An 8283-nucleotide genomic window follows, 5' to 3' on the forward strand; every position below is an offset into this window, starting at 1 on the left:
CGTAATAATCCAGGGGGTCTACCATGCAATGTAAGTTCGGATTTTCGGCCTAAATTTCGTATTTTCGTTCGATACCGAAATCAGCCCAGTAAACGTAGCTTAATATTTTGTTAATCATAAATCCTACTATAATAATCCGGGGGAAAGGGATTGTTGGCAGGGTATATTGCTAGCAATGGGACTGGTAGTCCCCATTACTAATAATCCCCCCCCCCCCCCCCCCCCCCCAACGCGTACGAACTTGTCAAGCTATATCCATGCACTAAGTACAGTAGGATTACGTTGATAGGTGTAAGAGAACACCCAAAATGGACAAGGACAAGGATTACTTATCGTGTATTTATTTACTAAATATTATTTTTTGCGTCCTGTAAACTTATATTGATTTATTTTGATTGTATAAGTCTGCTTTTTGCTTAGTATAAAGAAGATATTTTCATATTCGAGCTCATTGTATATAAAATATTAGTGTAAGTTGTAAAAAATTGCTATATATATATATATATATATATATATATATATATATATATATATATATAGAGAGAGAGAGAGAGAGAGAGAGAGAGAGAGAGAGAGAGAGAGAGAGAGAGAGAATTGGTTAATTTACGTTTATCCATTTCTTTTTGCTTTTAAATTGCTCTTGAAGACTATATATATATATATATATATATATATATATATATATATATATATATATATTGATATTAATAAATTGACAGAAAAATATATATGTATTATAAAGAGGGTGTCCATGTGATGGACTGGGAATTTGTAAAATGAAACTATTATGTAAGTTGGCAATTGTTTACACCCTGTATTTAATTAGATTTATTTATAATTATGATTATGATATAAAGTCAATAGGTTATGTTAATTTTACTTTCTCCTAGTTATTCCGTAGTGTTGAAACGAATGTGTCCGTACTGTGTGCGTTTTGGCCTCTTTATAGTTTTAGTCGCTGTCGCCATTTGGAGGAATGCAGTTTTGCGATTTAAAAATAGAACGAACGATCTCGTTCACCTTGTCTATGGAATGTAAATTCATACATTAATATTCTAAATTTAATTTCCGTATTATGGAACTATGAAATAACATATTCTATTTGTTAAAAAACAAAGCAATAAAACAAAATCTGCAGTATAGGTGTTTCAGTATACAATACAATTTAATACATTGGCATCAACTTCACGCCAACTCCATCTCGGAATAGGTAGAGAGATATTAGAAATTTTGTGTTCGTATTAAATAACAGACGCTACAAATTTTAATATTAGCGGCGAGTAATATATAGAAATACCTATATATTTAAGTTTTTTTTTGATGGGTGAAAATGGAATAGTAACTCCGCCTGCGCTAACGGGATACGCTGGGGGAAAGGGATTGTTAGTAATGGAGACTGAGAATCCCATTGCTAGCAATATGCCCAACCAGGTCGACCACCTCGCGGTATCCCCTGGAAACTATCACGGTTAATTCCTGATGAATTCATCATGATGGGCTAACTGGCCTGTTTTCATTCTCATCGATCACCCTTCACTGGTGCTCCGCCAGCGTATCCCGTTAGCGCAGGCGGGGTTACTATTCCATTTTCACCCATCAAAAAAAAAACGGGATACGGATTACTAACAATCCCTTTCTATATATATATATACATATACATATACATATATATATATATATACTGGTCTAATAACAAATATGTTAAAAGTCTGTTATCCAAAAATAATATCTGAAAATACCGGTATGGAGCGAGATGGAGACGGTATCCATATCATCCATGCCTAGATTTTTTTTTGTGGAACACAATTATAGACGGAAATGTTGTGTATTCGTAGCTAAACATTATAAAGAGTGCCAGAACGAGACACAACGATAAGCACCTTGCTCTTTCTTACTGTTTAATACAAAGAAATATTAGATTTAAGACTGCGACAAGTGCGTTTTAACGTTTATGGGACCCTACGCAGGTCATTCAACTTATTTTTTTTTTAATAATCAATTGTGAGTTTTTTTTTTATTATTTATTATTTAAAATTTGTTATTAACATAAATATCGATCATTAATAAACGAGATTACAGTCACTATACGTGTAAAGAAATATATTTTTTTTAATTCGAATAAATTTAAATTCGAAAACATTTTTGGATGTTATTTTTTTCTTTAGTTTCTTATTTATTCGGAATGCAATTTTAGTTAAAAAGGACGGGTGAGAAAGCTGTTGCTTTTTTTTTTATAAATTTAAGTAAAAATAAGGTTATGTAATGTAATTTTTAATTTTTTGTAAATATGACCAGAAGAAATTATGTTTCTATAATAATTAGTAAAGAAAACAATATAAAGGAAATAATAATGTTTTCGGAATTCACTTTTTGTCTTGTTTTTGAACGCTGATTCTGAATCTTATTATTACTGATCGAAAGTCGAAAATTGATTATTTATATTTATTAATAATTAATTTTTGAATAAATAATTACTTTAAATACTTGCTTTATTGGAGTTACACGCGATTATTTCACGTGGTAATTTATTAAAAATAAATCTTAAATGATTGATAAATATTTTAATTTTATTCTATATAAATAAACATATTAGGAGATTTTATTATATAAGTTTGTAAGCACTATTATATCATTATATTTGGTAGCATATTCAGCTGGAAAGATGGTTAGAAACTGGACTGATGAAACAAAAGTAGAGGGTTTTTAATGGGTGGTAATGGAACGGTTACCCCGCCCGCGCTATCGGTGGCGGGGCACCAGTGAGGGACGATAGGTGACGATGAAAGCAGATCAGTTAGCCCATCGTGATAAATTCCACTATTAACCGCGATGCTTTCAAGAGGGAACCGCGTGGAGGTAGACCTGACAGATGGTATATTGCTAGCAATGGGTCGGTTAGACCCCATTACTAACAATCCCTTTCCCCCGAGTAACAAAATTAGGGTTTGATAAGTTTTTTTTTGTTTTATGGTTATAAGAAATTGTTGAAGTGGTCGAAACTTCGAGATAATTCAAGTAAATTATAATAGTTTATCTAAAAAATCGCCTTAATTCCCATCTCTAATATACCATAGAGTACTTTGTGAGTCGGCATAGTATGGCTGTCAGTTGGAAGTGATTAATTAAAAATAATTCTCTTTTCGATTGATCGTATTTATGAAACGACCCAGTGTTCGTTCAACACGGTTTGGTCACATATATATATATATATATATATATATATATATATATATATATATATATATATATATATATATATATATATATATATATATATATATATATATATATATATTTCGCGTGTAATTCCAATGTCTAGTCAAGAAGAAACGTGTTTAAAATACTCTTGTCGCTTACTCAAGTCGCCTTCAGATGGCTTTAGTTTTCAACATTCAATATAACGACAACAACAAACAACGTATACAAGGTGAGACCGAAACCATTGCTCGTACTAAGATAGTGTTTTATCGGCAAAATTGAAGAGATTTCTCAAAAAGAAAGGTTAGGTCAAAAAGCGACATAAATTTTGAGTCACCCATACTAATATGGCACGTCTAAAACTGTCCACTTAGTATGGGAAGCTATATAAGTTTGTTTCAATAAAACTCAATAAAAACTTGACCAACTTTTGTTGAGTTTATCACAGATACGTTCAGATCATAATCTTCAAGTAAAGAGCATATTCCTTTTTCAAAGATTGGCTTTATTGATCGTTTTCGTGGCACGCCACACCAAAATTAAAAAGAAAAAAATGTGCTAGTAAAAATATTTACAAAGTTTCGACCAAGGAATACATACAACACTCTGGTCGGATCGCTACTGAAGACAATTTCTCACGAACACAAACGGAGCACTGTGTCTGTATATAGTCACATACATTGACGTAAAATGTTGGAGGGGCGTGCCACGTTAATCACAGTTTTTATACCTGCAATTTCTCGTGTTACGGGTGCTTATGGGCGGCGAAGACACTTACCATCAGGTGAGGTGTTTCTCTTTACATAAAATTAGAAACAATTTGGAAAATTCAACCAATTAATCGTTATTTGATTTGTATTACTGGTTACTAGACATCAGCGGCAATGTCAATTTTTTTTTGTTTACGGTATGGTTTAGCCCAACAGATTATAAATAATTTGTCGTATTTGGACTCGAGTTTTTTGGTAAATGCTAGATTTTGCTAAAAGAATGCTCCATTAAAAGAATGCAATGGGTTTCGATGTCAATCTGTATATATATGTATTATATATTGTCAGTTTGTTTATATATGGCTAGTTGACGCGTGTGTTCGTTTAACGCCGCGTCATTGCGTCATCGCGTCACCACGTGACTCGCGTCATATTATTTTGGTGAAGAATGTTTGATGTTGTTGCATTAACCATAGAGATATTTTTATTATGATATAATGACTATCTTGTAAATAGATTATTAAAATTGAAAAAAAAATTCAAATAAAAGATTATGATATTAATGACTTGTGTTTTTATTGTATTTGAAACTAGTTTTTTGCTCGGACGATGACGGCGGCGGCTTCCGACTCTCCTATAGGGAGGGTTTTTTTTAGTGGGTGATACTCGGTATACACCGGCGGGGCACCAGTGAAGGATGATAGGTCAGGATGAAGCAGGTCAGTTAGCCCATTGTAACGAATTCAACAAGAATTGTTCACGATGGTTTTCAGGGAGAACCACGTGGGGAAGCAATGGGGCTGTCAAACTCCATTGCTAACAATCCCTTCCCCCCCTTCCTATAGGGAGGGTTAGGTAGGCCTCGGGCGAAGCCCTTTAGCCCAGCCTTAACTCCGGGGGTCACTACCCCCAAGTCACTGGGGCAAATGTCTAATCCTTAGATTATATAGATAGAGTGTATGTGTGTATGGGTATGGAACAAATGCTTATTTGTATTAATTTCCCGCCATCCTAGTGTACAATTAAACTTTTAAAATGCCTAAATAGCGATATCGGTCAGATATTACAAAACCTTTTCTATGGAAGAGCAGGACCGGACTGGCCCGGAACGGCCAAGGGATGGTTAACTACAAGCCCCGGGACCGAAACTAGATGATGGTATTTGCACCAGTTGGTAGTGGCACCGCAAGCCCTGCAAGCTAGGCCCTTGGGGCCCACACAGGCTTGGGCCCGGCTGGCAAATGTCACCTCGACTATATGGCCAGTTGGACGCTGTGGAAGAGTATAAGGTTGCCTGGAAGAGATCGCTTATAGCGATAAGGCCGCCCATTGTGTTCTCACTGCGATCATTTCCTGTAATTGTTTGTATTTATGATAAGTTTACTATTGTTATCTTTTGGAGGAAACAATAAAGAGTATCTATCTATCTATATAGAAATAATTTATAAGTATAAATGTTTTCCTACTAATATAAAAAAGCAATTAATATTCCGTCTAGGTGTGCAACTTATGCTGTTACCAGAATTACGTCAATTACTAATAGCGGTCACCTAACCTGAATTTAGTTTAGTAACACTTCTGCACAGAATGACCGATTCAATCCATACACGCTGCATAGTAAAGTATGCTTAGAGTCACAATTTATATTCCTATCTCGTTTACAATGACGATTGTGATTCCTATCACGCTAGGAATTGCGACCTCTTAATTTCCTATCAAATGTTGTTTTTTAACCTTACTATAATATTATGAACGTGATATTGAGTTTGTTTGTTACATTTCGACACATTGATGACTGAATCAATCATTATGATATATAATATATACATACTATATACTCATATATACTGTCTCATGGATATCGTAAAAGGCGACTAAGGGAACTTAATATAAGAATGAATAGCAGCGTTCCTCTTAAAATATTACTATACATTACATTACCAGAGGGAGACTTTGTACAAAAGTCGATTGCTTGGGTACCTCTGTCCCATTCGTGTTTCAATCGTAAAGCAGTTGTGTTTGCATGGCTGCGTTTCGGTTTGAAGGGTGGGATATGGCGTGAATTTACAAGGTACAGAGGAATAACACCTGAGTCCTCAGGAATAGCAACGCATGGGGGGTATCATGGGCGAAACAGTATACTCTGTTATGTCCACGGTACTGCTCATGTCTATAGGCGACGGTTACCACTTTCCATCAGGTGAGCCGTCAGCTTGTTTGCCATTCTAAGTTGTATAAAAAAAAAAAAACATAAAACCCTAACTACTGTTGGCTACTCGCCTGCCAAGCATGGCAACTTTTTTTTTATACCACTGAGGTGGCAAACAAGCATACGGCCCACCTGACGGTAAGCGGCTACCGTAGCCTATAAACGCCTGCAATACCAGAGGAGAGACCCCCGTTTTGAAGAACCCCATGCTGTAGTCTTTGGGAAAACCTTGGCAGGGAGCTCATTCCATAACCTGAGTGTTCGTGGGAGAAAACATCTCTGAAACCGCGTTGTACGCGACCATTTAGGCTGTAGGGTATGAGGGTGAACTCCCTGTCGATGGCGAGCCGTACGATGATAGAAAGTGGCCGTAGGCATCATATTGAATAATTCCTCTGAGCACAATCCGTTGTACAAGCGGTAGAACACACAGAGTGAGGCAAAATCTATCCTAAGACTTAAGGGTTCGATACCGCTTGCAAGCCTGGGATCATCGACAATTCTCATAGCTCGTCGTTGCAACGAGTCGAAAGGTTCAAGCTGGTATCTAGGTGCTCCCGCCCATAAGTGACAGCAATACTCCATATGGGCAACTACTGGCAAAGCCCCCTTCATTGGGCTCATGATGATGATGATTTTATGGCGGACGATGGGAAAGATCTATTTGGCAGTGGACAATTAATGAGCAGTTATGTTAATTATGGAGTAACATTAGTGTGTGCAGTGCAACGTAATGTTCATCCTCAAGAACCCTCACTAATCATTATCCACACATCGTGCCTGCGTATACTGACAGCGCAGGCGTGGATACCATTCCATTAAAAAATTAGATACGCGTTTTTTTTTGATGGGTGAAAATGGTATGGTAACCCCACCTGCGCTAACGGGATATGCTTGCTGAGCACCAGTGAAAAGTGATAGATGAGAATGAAAACAGGCCAGTTAGCCCATTAGGATGAATTTATCTGGAATTAACCATGATAGTTTCCAGGGAGAACCGCGAGAAGGTCGACCTGGTTGGGTATATTGCTAGCAATAGGATTCGCAGTCTCCATTACTAACAATTCCTTTCCCCCTTGTAGATACGCGTTAATTCGGCGTAAAGAGAAAATTCGTCAGTTTGGGACTAGTTCAGGTTTCCCATTACCTACGGGTTACCATTCCATTATTATTTATTAAAAAAAATGGCGACCTATCAGCTGATCTTGATATGTCAGTCTAGATCTCTCCGTTAACTTAGTTATTTAATTTTTAACGTATTTGCTACATTATTTTCTTATTCGACATTCTTTTTACATAACATGAATGAATGAATCTTTACCCTGTGAGTCGAAAAAGTAAAAAAAAAAAACACCGAACTATTCTGAATCTACGTCGAAAGCGCTTGGTAGTTACAACTTCTATACAGATTAATATAAAATACGTATGAAATAATTTTCTCCCCATTCATGAAGAACTATTAATAACTTACGGCTGGGCTGTATGGGCCATGCTCTTTGCCTGTTCATTTTGGACAAATTTTAAAACAAAAACGAGAACCGACGTCGTATGCCATATCTCGTTCAAATCAACTTGTTTTGCATTTATTACAGATGCGGTTTGTCAACTTTACCGCCGATTTTTTGTAACGTTTATTTCGACCGCGTTTAGTCCACTTTCTATATTTACATGTAGATATGTATATCGACAATTTAATCTAGAACTAATTGCATAATTATATAGAAAAAAAAAGCGTATTTATTTTGTTTGTGTACAATGTACATATTGTTTATCTTTATAATCTGTATCATTTGGGGGAAAGGGATTGTTAGTAATGGAGACTGAGAATCCCATTGCTAGCAATATACCCAACCAGGTCGACCTCATCGCGTCTCCCCCTGGAAACTATCATGGTTAATTCCTGATGAATTCATCATGGTGGGCTAACTGGCCTGTTTTCATTCTCATCTATCACCCTTCACTGGTGCTCCGCCAGCGTATCCCATTAGCGCAGGCGTTACCATACCATTTTCACCCATCAAAAAAAAAAATCTGTATCATTCTTTAAAGATAAAGAGTTTACATTCACTAATTTATTCAAAAAAGTCCTAAGAAACATTTGCTTAAAAATATTTAACTTGTATCCTAAATTCCATACAGGTAGAGGTACTATACAGGTACGTAACG

The sequence above is a fragment of the Galleria mellonella genome, unplaced genomic scaffold (genome assembly GCF_026898425.1).
Source record: "Galleria mellonella isolate WM207_F2 unplaced genomic scaffold, CSIRO_AGI_GalMel_v1 utg63, whole genome shotgun sequence".
NCBI classification, from domain to species: Eukaryota; Metazoa; Arthropoda; class Insecta; order Lepidoptera; family Pyralidae; genus Galleria; species Galleria mellonella.